Source organism: Amblyomma maculatum, chromosome 8 (genome assembly GCF_055883805.1).
Source record: "Amblyomma maculatum isolate TAMU_Amacu chromosome 8, ASM5588380v1, whole genome shotgun sequence".
In the NCBI taxonomy this organism is placed as follows: domain Eukaryota; kingdom Metazoa; phylum Arthropoda; class Arachnida; order Ixodida; family Ixodidae; genus Amblyomma; species Amblyomma maculatum.
Window position 1 is genome coordinate 87,188,003 of NC_139351.1, and position 13,619 is coordinate 87,201,621.

Here is a 13,619-nt window from a genome sequence, read left to right on the forward strand (position 1 = left end):
GACTCAGCTACAGAGCCAGTAGCAGGCCCGTGCATTTTCTTCTCCTTCTTCCTACAGCCACAACAACAAGCAAAACGTTTCGAACCCAAAGCCATCTTACGCTTTGTCGAGTGAAGCCGCACGGACAGCAGGGCATGCATGTAAGAACCGAAGCATGTGCTTTATGCGGGATGCGGGGTGATGACAGTGCTCATAACAGCAGAGTGAAGAACAGTGTTGTGTGGGTTGTGATATGAAATAATATTATTAGTGCATAAAACGTAATAAGACACTCACCGCTTGTTTACGCTGCTGTAATCGGAGCCAGAAGTCCTCAATTGGCAGCTAGAAGAAAGGAAGAAGAGCTCAAAAAAGCCAGAAGAAGGTACTCTTTTACATTTGCATATTAGTTCCTGGTTTTATACCCTGCCACGTGAATAAAATTGATGTTTATCTGCATTGGCGTGTAGTACTGTAGCGCGACTGCACGTAGAACCCCTAGCGCTGTTGGCTCATACACTTTTTAATTTTGTACTTCATGTAGAGTACGTGTACAAATTGGCGCGGTTGGATTTTTAAACCAATGAACACTAAACGTTAATTAATGCAAGCCGAAAGATCAATGCAGATGCCCTACTCTGGGCACTGTGGGTGAAATAGCACAAATGCGCAAAGCTGTTATTAGAGAATATGCTTCCCATAAAAAAATCGATGGCCAACAATCAATTTCTGTTACGTGGAAGGATGTCGCGTCCATGCTTTCCGATACAAAAGCAAGTGAAGCCACTGGAAGCACCATGACTCGTCCCGGAGGTCGCGCGTTTGTTGTGTAATATCAACAAAAAAAGTCGGGGCATACGGCATTTCGTAAGCAGTGTTAAGCATTTTTGTTTGTAGAATATTCGCTGTTACATCAAATCAATAAGCAAGCGGAATGCGAGGAATGTGAACAGCATTTGGGGATGTAAATAAAGTGCAAGTAAAGCAAAAGCGAAGAATACAGCATTATAGAATTTATCCAGTGACAGTAGAAGGGTATAATTGACGACACTGCTTTCTTCTCAGGACCTAGTCTTACCAGTGTAAAAGATAAATAATGAAATGACAACTAGGCTAAGTTTATCTTAAAGCCGAGTGTTCACGCAGCAAACGGCTAGCGGCAGCGGAAATCCAGACACCCGTTATAGAGAGCCAATATATCTCGTCAAGTCGATCGATCATGGTAATTCTTATTGCTTTATGATATTTTCTAGCCTGATGTGTGGTTTTTACCTTACTTTATTTCCACAATCACGTTCGTGTAGCTCCTTCTACAGAAGCGCTAGAAATTTAGGGGCTGACCTTTAGGAGCGTACACCTCAATCGTGAGATACGAAATGGGCGAAGGAAAAAATTGCGACTAAAGTAGTGAAAGGCGAAAGTGAGTGCCGTGTTCTGCTACGCAACTAGCACTAATAAGTAAATGAATAATTAGTAATTGCGAATGGTAATTATTTAGGTAATTATTTACCTAAGCAGCCAATTGTAATTAATTAGTAAATAATGATTATTGATGATTGATTGGCACAGGGTCATATAAGGCACTCATTAGCGCATACTGTGGTGGTGCACTGTGTTTGGGCGAGACCTCTATGACGTCATCCCGTGTCGGCCAATCAGAGCCGCCGCGAAAGCGGGACACACTTTTTCAAAGACAGTATCAGGCAATAAAGGCTTTCGCCTTAAGAGAGCAGTTCTAAGCTTGCTGCTCCACGCATGGCGAATAAAAGCCCGTTCAGACATATTGCTTTCTGTACAATGCGAAAGAGTATTCGATGACCTCTGACTGATAATTAGTGTGATACCGTTTGCCGACGCTAAAACAAAGCCAGCATCTTCGGCAAACTAATAAATCCAAACGTAACACGATAAAGCACTCGGCTACCCGGAGGCGGTTTCGCTTATCTTGGATGACGGGAAGATGTGTCGCAACAGTGCTCAGAATTAGCAACACTTGCGCTACAGGATGACGTGTAGAGCAGAGCAGAAGCCCCCTGCGAGTCGTCTGTAGCGGCATCGTGCCGTCTGTTGGTGACGTCCTACTGAAAGCCATAGGAAATTATTTCCTAAAACCTCATTCACAAAACCTCCGTAGTACTCACATGCATCTGACGGCGAAACGGATAGGCCTATTCGTGGAAAAATACCAGAAGGATGACTCGACTAACAGTGAACTGGGAAGCGGAAACTGTGCCCGAAATACGGCACTACTGATTTATTTCGTGCACTGTCAAAGGCTGACTTCTGGGACGAGACTGATCATTTTCATTAACTTCACTTTTGAGAGGCCGGTGAGGGATCCCGCCCCTACGAGATATCATTGCGGCGAACATTTGTTTCCTCCCACGAAACATGCTTTTTACGCGTGAAGTACTTGGCTCCCTCGTTGAAATCATGTCCTCGACTGATGTGCATTCCGACGAAAAAAATAAGCCGCACAAGAGAACTAAAGAGCAACACATGTATATATAGATGTGCGAAGATTATCGGTGTTAAAGTGCCAAATATACGTGCCTGTGTAAAAATAATTGAAATTAACCGTGGCTCAATATGTCTTCTTTTCTGCCCAGTCGTGGTGGCTCATTGGATAGTACACTCTTAATCTGGTTCCACATATGTTTCGGCTGTAAGTGGGACTTTTGAAAAGTTTCATTTATAAGCGAAACTTTTAAAAAGTTGCCTTTATAACTGGAACCTATGTGGACCCAGATTAAGCGTACGGATGACTGCTACCTCGACGACGCGGATTCGATGTTGGTCGTGACGGCCGCGTGACCTGAGCAATGTCATTGCCTCTTACGAAGTCAGGGGCTGTGAAAATTAGTTGGAGCCTTTCACAGTGGAGCTTCTCACAGCCAGTGCCACTGGCACACGTTCACCTCATAAGCCAGTTTAGTTAGATTAGTTTGCCTAATGCAAAACTAATCTAAACTGAACAAAAAATGCTTTTTTTTTCTCACTCCACGGAATCGGCGTCAACTATTAGAATCATGAGAGCTATGTTATTTGTTGTGGCTTGGAGGGACTGGTCGCCCATGTGGCGGACACAGTAAACCTCGGTCAGAGTCGATATTGAAGCCATCGCTTAGAAGACAGTCTCGGGGCCGGTCTCCGCAAGGACGACTTCATGGAAAACCAAGGCAAATGACTCCGCTGCGCTGACGCTGCCATGGCGACAAAATGACGGGACGCCCGTAACGTGAAAAATGCAGAGACGCCCGCCTGAAAGGACTTTTAGTGGAACACAGGTTCATCCATAGCACGTCTGCGTGGCTGCCGGGCTAGCTGAACTATGGTGAAGCTCATGCAACGCAAAAAGAAGATGAATGCACTGTCAACTACTTTGTTGGCAACCTGTAACGCTCAATTTTACGACTCTTAAAACAATAGTATAGTTTGATTACGTTTTTCATATATGTATGGTAGCAGTGCTGCCTTGTTAAGCTTTGTGAGCATATTCCCAGGGATAATTTTATGCTGGTGCTATGGCATGCCTGTATTCAATTTGTCAAAATATGCGTTGCTGAACACCTCTTCTTGCCGAATGCAATCGCTGCACAAACATTTTAAAATAATCTACATCTGAGCTACCGATTTCAGTACTCATCATTCCTGTTCAGCAGGTCGTTGTTTCTGTTCTTCTGCCATAAACGAAATTGTCTAAACTATTCCAGAGTCCAAAGCACAGACTTGAATTTTGAATGCGCATTTTCAACTTGTCAGATAGCTTTTTCGATTCTTTCATCAAAATAGTAAACGTTGACGTTATATGTTTGGGAGAAATGTTTGCAATTTGTGCTTGAATGACATTTATTTGCAAACTGAGTCATATATAATGATGGTGCTATTCGGGGATGCTGGATGCCGTTTTTAGTCTAAAAGATTAGGCGGCCGTCGAACAAGTTTCCAAAGTAAGAGACATACATTTTTCCCTTTTTTAGCGAGCCGCTATGCAGGGAGACGCAAAAGATCAAGGTGGACTTGCGGTGGATACTGGGATTCAAAAAGAGGTATAGGGTCGGTTCGGTTCTTCAGTTTTTAATTTAAAATGTTTCTATATAATGCATTGCTTGCCTCGTAGTATCGAAGCTCACACAATTATTAGTCATATTGTAATTAAAAATCATTGAAGCTCCATATTTCATGTTTCTGTCGACAAACAGCAATTGTTAAAAGCGACTGTGAGTAAGAAACGCCTTGGGCGAACTCAAGGACATCAATGCTTGCATCGTTGATGATAGGGCGTAGTCGCCGTATGTATATTCAGACATTTTTCAATCAGCGTCTACCTCATGTGCTTAGTTTTGCAAAAATAGCAGTTGCAACGGTTCTCATGTCAACACCTGCCAGGTTGGCAAGTGTTTTGCAAAAATCGAAAAGAGAAGTTATAGTCCCCGCACATAAGGCACACACAAGAAGTGAAAACTATGTAATACGGAGATAAGGTGCCATAGTGGAAGAATGCGGGTTAATATTTCCCTCGTGGGTGTCATTAACGGATTAGATACTGTACAATTTACCGGTTACGTTTTCAATCCCACTCTCTCCAATTACGATCGCCACGGTAAGCATTAGTGGCTGCGATAAGACTGCGCACATTGAGAGCTCAGCTGCTACACCCATGTGTATCCTTAAACATTGGCACTTGCATTAAAAAGGAGTTTAAACGCACCACATTATTCTCAGTCTAGCGCGTAATATAATGGTACGCTCGGTGCTAGTCGAAGTGAACGCAGCGCTACATTCTTAATTTCTCTTCAAATAAGTTAAGCGGTGCCTCATAACCGAACACATAGCACTCTATACTAGAGGAGACGTTCAGATGGAGATACTCTGGTTTACCGGTTGTCCGATTCGCACATGAACAGTAATAAACTGAGAGATGTATGTAACTCGATATTTTATTGCGAAAGCAATACTACTCGCACTTTCAAGCCTTCGCGTGACCCGGCCGCAGTTACGTCTTACCCACGTGACGCTGTGACGTCACACCCCACGTGACACACGGGCTGGTAGGAGCTGCCAATTTGGGTCTCGTTTCACAATGGGACGGTTATGTTAGAATCAGCCTGCTAGGACCCTGGCATTCACGTTACCCCTATAGGCCACTAGGGCACGTTCATATGGGTTGGTTAAAGCAGAGCTTTATATGTGGACTGAGGAAGAAGAAAAAGAGAAGAAGAAGAACGCTCGGTCACTAGCAGCTAGTGCTTTCGCTCAATATTTGGTTCAGCAGCGTTGAACACTTGTAATTTTTTGCTTTTCATCCGTTTGAGCACATTTTTGTCGGCGCGATGTAAGTGGGTTTGGGGAAGAATGGACATGTGTGCGTACAATTTCAAGCCGATAAAAGCATGTCGGTCTTCCTTCCGCGGTTCCGGACTCTGAAGTACAAATAAATATGCTGCGCGTTTGCTGGATTTGGCGGTATCCACACGGCCTGAATGGAAGATGGGGGAGCGTCCTAAGGTTCCTCACATTACCAGCATCTTTGAATTCTGTAACAAAGCTCGAACTAAGCCGCGCGGCCAAATTTCTTATTTTAAAATTTTTCTATCCGTTTCGCGCAACACCAGAAACCCTGTGGCGGATTCCTTCCATCTATTATTCCAAACCCGGCAGGGCTAATCCTCTTACATGTGAAGGACACGTCTGTTCGCACTGGGAATGTCGAAGCAACCAACCTAATCTTTCCTCACGTCCATTCTCTTTTTCTGTCGGACACGATGCTACGGTGTTTGTGTAACGTTTTTCGCACACATTGCAATGCGATTGCAAACCTCGAATAAATAGGTTGAAAATCAGGGCACAAATCGAAAATTCCCATACGAGGAAGCAGGCTCAGAGCCGTTTCAACATGCGCTTTCGCATTAGAGTTGTACGGGGATAAATAGTTCAAAGAGAAAACAGTACAGAAGCATCATTAATGCGATTTAAAGCCTACCACTCTAGCTTTTGTTGCTCTTTATGTTTCGTAAGCTCGCATCTCCTGGCTTCATTCTTTTATCACGGCCATTCGGGGCAGATGTGCTTTTTTTCCGGCTTCTCCTGGTTGCATTCAAAGCCTAATGGAATACGCCGCGGCAAATATCCCTGTTACGGTTCAAAAGAGGGTTTCACCTTTTGCGTGTTGATGAACGTCTGTGGGATAAAAAAATTTCCTTTTCTGCAGAGGGTTCCAGCAGAGCGGCCACAAAGACAGCGGGAAAACTGTAGTATGCTCATGTAGCAGTATTAAATCGAGTACAACTGTTTGGAGCTTTCTGCGCTGAGCGGTCAGATATAATGAAAGAACAAAAGTCAAATTTTAATGCTACGGCATAACTTATGGGTTTTCCCTCCGTTTTTTTTCGTTTTTTTTCAGGGTGTTACCGGAAGTGAAAGTACACACTACGTAAACAATGACTATAGTTTGTTGTGCATTTCGTCACAATAACAGCGCGGTTAAAAAGCAATTACGTACGTTATTGACAAAAGGATAGGAAGAAACAAAACAGTCTTGTTATATTCTTTTATTATATCTTGGCAACTTACAGGTTATCGCGTGTATTTTTTTTTTAGCATAAGCAAAATACATTGCCAGCTCTCATGAGGAAAGCATAAAAACTGCATTCTAAAAAAGAGCTCGGAATAATTGATATGCTCGACATACTTACATTGCTCAGCAGTTTTAGCTGATTACTTAGTCTAATGTCTATATAATTACACCGTGAAACACAGTTCTACCGTTTCTGAAAATTATTATTCCTTGGGTGACCGAAATAACTAAGTCGAGAAATGACAAAATCGACATAATGTTAATAATTTTCAAGATAAAAGTGTCTGGAAGGCCGTCCTCAGAAGTGGTGACTGAACTGAGTATAGTTAAGGGAAGCATTTGATTCAACGAGCGTAGAAGTGACAGCTGCTCCATTACACTCAAAGGCGCCGCTCACTTCGATGGTCATCTGTCTATCCGTTATTCAGGCTAGCAGCCTCCCATAAAAAACACGCTGTAGAGGGCACAACAATGCGAGCCAATAAATCTAAAATCATGGTGCCGTTTCGCAGTTGCAGGTGACTGTTCTTGTCGCAGGTCGAATATTAATCGCATTATAGCTCACAGATTAGCCAAGCCAACATGTGTATCTACTGAACTGCGGTATGATTATGAACTGCATTGCCAATAGCTACTTTGTATTTCAGTCGCTTAAACAAAGAATGAGGTACACTGCTTGCCTCGTTAAGCTCACCAATGTCACGCTCCTATAATTCTCGGGCAAAACACAAGTACCTGTTAGCTTTTCGCCTCTATGTTTAACACATGGCAACCAGCATGTAGCATTCATGAAGCACTTGGAAGATGTAAGTGATGACCAGCTTAAAAGCTTTCGTGAAGAGCTTTTGCGTTAAGCAACGAAGGATTACGAGGCTTCCACATCGGTGAACGTAACCCGTTATCTGTTAGCGTCACCGTATGAATGTGACACCGGTGTCGCTAATGGCACATCATATTTATTGCGAAGCCTGGTAAAAGCTCAGTTTGGTGTCCGGTTGAAGCCTCCAAAGGCGTACGCTTGCCGCTGTTCCTTCGTCGTCTCTAGAACCCAAAGCAAGGAGGAGGAAAAAACTTTATTTAAATAAAAAAATGTAAACACTTCCAGGAGGACCTCTTAGTCCAGGAGCCCTCTGGCTGTTCCTTCTAGCTTAGCCCGCTAGACCAGCTGCAACTGATCTGCAGGTTTGCGTGGCTGGAAGGGCAGCCTCCCAGGAGGAGGGGGTGGGGTGTCTGACGGGAGGAATGCGAATGGGATGTGGGCATTCCCATAAGTAATGGTAGAGGGTGGGTGGGGTGGCGTTGCATGTGGTGCAGTATCGTGGGAAGTCCGTTCCCAGTCGAAAAAAAAAAATAAAACTGTGTCAAAAATACGAAAAAATATTCTCTAGTTCTGTCGTAACAATCAGATGTTTCTGTAGTTTTGTAGTACTTTTCTGTAGTTCTGTAGATTTCTCTAGTATATTTCTGTGCTCTGTAGTTCTGTAGCACTTTTCTGTTGTAACTACAGCAATTTCTGATGTTACTACAGAATGTTCTCTTGTCACAACAGGTTTCCCGTCAAAAACCGCACAGAAATTCTGTCGTGACATCAGAAAATTTTCTGTAGTTTTTCCCGACTGGGTTGGGTGAAAGATGTGGGCAAATTGAGGAGATGGGAACGAATGTCTGGAGTTGTCGCCAGTACATGCTGTCGATGTGAGAAAGCATGTGATGTGGTGGCGGGTACATGACACGGCAACTACGATATTAGTGAACAATTGTAGTGTAGTCAAGAGGTTCGATGGGGGTGTATAATGAATGTTTGGGGAGGCCATTCACCGGCGCCCAGAAGCTTAGTTCTCGGGCAAACGCATGAGCGCGCTAATTTCCGAGGATGTCCTCGTGCCCAGGTACCCATGTGATGGTGATGGGATCGGGAGGGGTAGGTATAGTAGATAATATTTTAGAAGATGAGTGTGGGAAGGTGCCTCGCAGGAGATATCTGTATGCTGTTTGAGAGTCTGCATAGTCTGCAACTGACTGATGTGTGCAATAGCGAGTGTAATGGCCAAGCATTCGGTCTCGGCGATGCTAGTGCATTGGATGGAAGCGGAATTGAACGTTGAGCGGCGGATGTCCGTGAACACAGAATTGCAAATGTGAGGAATGTCCGGATTACGTAAAGCATCCGTGCATGTGAAATCCTGACGTGTAGAGCACTGCTTAGAAAAATATGAGGCATGGGCTGCGCGACGGCTTTTGTGGTGTTCGGGATCCATATTTCGTGGGAGAGGTTTGAGTTCGAAGAGGCTCCGCAGATGCGCAGGGATGGCCGTATGAGTTTACACCGAAAGCTCGCGCTTTCGGTATAGAGCGAAATGCACAGTAAAGAGAGAAATGCAGTAGTGCGACGCGCAAAACTAGTGCATGTCAAGATCGTATTTGAATGAAGAGGCGTCAACAGCAATTCAATAGGGCGCGCGGCTGGGAACAGCCCAAGGGGGAAGGCATGCGGTACGACCGTGCTGCAAGCTGGTGGTACAGGTGTAAGCCCTTTCCGAGAATAAACCCGGTATATTACAGGGCACGATGCGACAAGCCCACTGAAGGTAGCAACGGATCGAGCAGACAGGATTCTGCGGGGCATGCGCCATAATGCGCCACCTTGACAGGCACATGATGGAGACAAAGGCCGCCGGCGGAAATTAGTGGCGAGTAAGTGTGAATGATAAGGGGAAAATAGTTAAATGAGTAGTAATAAAGAACTGTGGTTTTTGTAGTTGAAAAGTGCTTGCTGAGAAAGTAAGTTACTGATAAAATTAATAATAAAAGCCGTGAGTAATAAAAGTGAATTAAAAAACTAAACGCCAAATGAAGAGAGATAAAAAACGAAAACAGCGCAAGTAAAAGAAAGACGAAAATAAGCAACAAAATCGATGAAGAGAAATAAAGAAAACAACTACAAAACATAAAATGAAGTACATTTGTCAAAATTCGTTAATGCAGTCATCATTTGCAATAATAGGTGGAGATAAAAATGCCGTTGCTTTCTGATTGTTTGCAAGTTATTTCATTTGATCAGCTCTCATTTTTTGTTTATTTTAAGTGCTGCTTTGCCGAGGCACCTATTTGAAATTTTTGAGAATCGTTGTTATTGGAACTGCACAGATGCAGATAGAGATAAAAACGTGCCCGTAAATTAGAGGTTAGTCTTCAGCACAGAAAGCAAATATCAGCACAAAAGGGGGAACATCATCTGCCACGCGACCTTTTAGTGTACTGTGCCATGCAATTCTAGCCGTATCAGCTAGAGCTGGGTTATCTGAATGTTGCCAGAAGTACCTATTCGTGGAGATCTTTTATACTGGCCGTAAGAGATATTTTTCAGGCACTAAAAACAGACATGAACCTTTCTTTCAAATAAAGAAGACAAATTGTGCCTTTTCTACATACTGGCAGGTGATGCTAGTACATAATAACGAAGTATCTTTTTTTTTTTTTTTCAGGTGATTACATCATGTGGCGTCTTCAACATGAGTAAGGTCCGTAGTAAAGTTCATTAGGCAGAGAGACGCGACTTTCGTTTCTCCGTGCAAGGTTAATTATACCGAAAACGCCGCGGTTTTGAATCCGAGCCCTTGCCTGTGCGTAGCGAGATAACATAGTGGCTGCGAAAGTTATTTAATAGGTACTTAGAGAAATTTGGATGGTCCGGAGGAATCATGACTCTTGAACTTTCTGTCCTGTGCTCTACGGCTGAGTTATGACGATGACAGTTCAATCTATTTTGCATATATGTATATTGCATACAACACATCCTTGAGGGCGTTGACTAAGGGCACACTTACCGTGCGAAACCTACGAAAGTCGAGGATGCAAAATGGTCATTTTGTCTCAATTCCTAGAGCACGGGATGCGAATTGGTGGGTGATAGCTATGGGTCCTACTGGTGGCATTTGGTTGGGATTTCTTCAAATAATTCTAGCCAATTACCTTCATGTCGCCTTTATTGCTTACAGATACCAAAAGTATACTCCGTATTCTCTTTTTGGTGGGAGTAACTTGGCTCACTTTGCATCTATCACATTACGAGTTCATTATTTAGTTATATTTATTTGCTGATAAAACGGATATTGAGGCTAATAAGCACTTCATTATTAACTAAACCTATCTAATTAAATATTTGGATCTGATACAAAGAGACATTGATATATTCCAGACTTTATGGTTGTCAGTGTCAAAGGAGAGTCCACTTACAGACCGAATTCGCATTTAATGCATAAAAAAAAAACAAGCTGCATCATTTTCTGGCGGTGCAACGCGCATAGCCTAGCTCAATATCCTTTCATATCTGCTCTTTTGGTGCTTGATACTTCAAACCACATGACCAATTAAGACAGTTTAAAACAAACTCACACATTTGGCAGTTATAAGCTTCATTTTTATCTATATAATATTGCTACTGATAAAATTAGAAATAAGAAAGGCGGATTGACAATTTGAGTGAAATAACCGCTTCATCCCGAAAATATACAACGCGCACAATGTAAGTCCTCCTGTACAACTCACATTCGGAGGCCGCTACGAGGCTTATAAATTTTAAAATTTCAAGCTTTAAAGAGTAAAGGAAAACAAAGAAAAGCTATTCATAGTCGGCGCAAAATATATTTAGTCATCGAGCCGCTGCGCTTCCGACTATCGTCGAAAAGACAGTTTAATAAACGAAAACAACATACGACTGCTAAATTTGCAGAATCATTGATTGGGACCAATATTTTTATTGAACTAGCACATTTGTTCTTAGATTTTGTATTCAAAATTGAAAGACAAATATGATTCTCTAGCGAGGACTACATAGCTTACTTACTGTTTTCAGATGGATCGCCGTTTTAGTTTGTCATAAGGCCATAATTTATTCATTTGTGACACCGCTACATGGATCTAAAAAAAAATCAAATTGATCAATTTCCTCGGGTTGTTCTCTTGGTCTCCTCAGGCTAAAAAGCAGGCCATCGTACCGCGCTCCCCGATTCCGACATGAAACTGTCCACAAATAGTAGTGATGTTTTGTTCGTGTCGAATATGCGGGGAGGGAAAATATACACTTGACCGTCGTGTCCATTAGTACGTATATTACGCTTTCGGAAGATAATTCCATGGAGTGGTCTGACACGTGATAGTACATTTGCTTATAATGCCTCTAATATATGACGTTTTGTGATATCATATGAAGATCTGTTTTCGAAACAAATACTGACAATTGCACGTAAGGTATTTCAGCTGTCACGAACAAGAAGCAGTCGTACAGCGTCGCCCCCACTCATTCCCGGTTTTGATGAGTTAATGCGCGTTTTGTGACCTTGTCTAATTAACATGGATCTGTAGGATTGTGTAGTTTAGTAAATTATATTCATCTGAGTCAGCGCAAAAGCCAAGACTAAATGAGATGCATGTCAAAATAAAAGAAACAGCTATCCATTTCCGTCGCGGTTAGTATTTCTTCTCTACAAGTTCTTTTATTTTGAGCAGCCCATTGAAATAATTCATAACCTTGAATAGCACGACTATTTCTTAATGAAGTGCGTTCGTAAATTCAAGGCGCACTCGTTTTATTAAGACGAATAATAAAATATTAGCGGCTAAAAAACTTCGCCTAAATCCTATCCAAAGGTTTGTTACCGGGTCGTTTATTGTGCTAATGAGGTCCCGCAACATTACCGAGTGGTTATCCAGTAGTTATCGAGTGGTTAATTCCCGAATATACTAACATGGTTAGCAAGGCAGTTTTTCGCACAATGCAGAAGTGCCTAAGACACTGTTAAAATCGACATGCCTGTTACTGACAACCTATGACGGCGCCTTTTTTATTGATTTTTTTTCTTCTCGTTAGCGTGCCAAACGTAGGCAGCCGGTAGTGGACACACTCGTGGGATGTGTTCTGATTTGATACTCGAAAATCGGCAGCTGCCTGGATATAGAATTGGAGCCAGGAGAGAATTTCATGCAAATTTGCGCTAAATAGCATTTATTTATTTAGCAGTTTTTTTTTCTTTGGTCTCATATGGTCCGCTACTAATTTTGTCTACATTTCTGCACAGTTGTGAGTTTGAAATGAAATTTCATTGTTTTCTCGCGGCTGAGTTCAAAATTTTCATGTCACTGATAATTTAAATCAATACAGACCTTCAGAAGCGAGCGTGCCGCATTTGCTGAAGTCTGTTCCCATTGTGCTTACACGAATGGTACCAACACGGCAGCTATGAGCGCCGCTCGCCGGAATATCGCATACCATGCTCATGCACAGTGGCTTGTGGTGGCAGCAGGAGAGGGGGAGCGCGTGCTATGCTTAAGATAACTCATTATCGGTTCAAAGAGGAGCAAAATATCGTAGACGTCAGTCCTCTCGTACATTTAGCATTAATTACGAGTGGTTCTCGTTCTCCTGTGCTTTCTACAGATGCATTGATAGCTTCTCTGCATGACAAAGCAGGTTTCGCCGACAAAACCGTTAATTAGCACTATGCTCCGTTCCATATCAGGAGAGCTTTGGGTGGCGTACATTATTATATTATTTTTTTATTTAATAAACTTTATTAGAGCATTTTAACAACGCTCCATCATTGGCCTGCCAAAGCCGCAGTGGGCTTGAAGGGCGGGCCGACAGGCAGCCGTAACAAACTATGATGTCTAAAAACCACAGTATGCGTTGAAATAACTTAAGCAGGAACATGCAAGAAAAGAACTGACAGCAATGAAGAAAGAAAAAAAGAACAAGCCGCGTAACCTGAGCTTGAAATTAATGCGAAGTAGCACTTCTAGTACACTGTAACCAAGGCAAGAAAAACCCCATTTTCGTCGGCATTAACAATTCAAAAAGGAACAAATAAATGGAACCTGACATACCCACATATCAGTCTCTAAGGAAATTGTGTAAAGATTGCAGATTTCAAGGACGCAATTACTAGACCGCATGGCTTTCCCTTCAAGCCTTTTCTCTCCCTTCTGCTGTGAATGCGGCATCTTCTTGCTGTTTACTCTTAAGTATCTCGCCAGCCTTACTTCTTCCCTTAGCCAAGATATATCC

The 13,619-nt window shown here is 42.6% G+C and overlaps 1 protein-coding gene across 9 annotated transcripts in view; it reads right to left on the reverse strand.

Moving 5' to 3' along the window:
* The window catches only part of LOC146181709 (inaD-like protein), a 1,346,554-nt gene that overhangs the window by 486,235 nt on the left and 846,700 nt on the right, over window positions 1-13,619 (reverse strand). For 8 of the 9 annotated variants that reach the window (XM_084576720.1, XM_084576719.1, XM_084576717.1 and 5 more), the window contains one exon: window positions 277-324. The exons of the other annotated variant lie outside the window; for it this stretch is intronic. The gene's annotated coding sequence lies outside the window, so the exon portion shown is untranslated. The remainder of the gene's footprint in view (window positions 1-276; window positions 325-13,619) is intronic. 9 annotated transcript variants of the gene reach the window in all.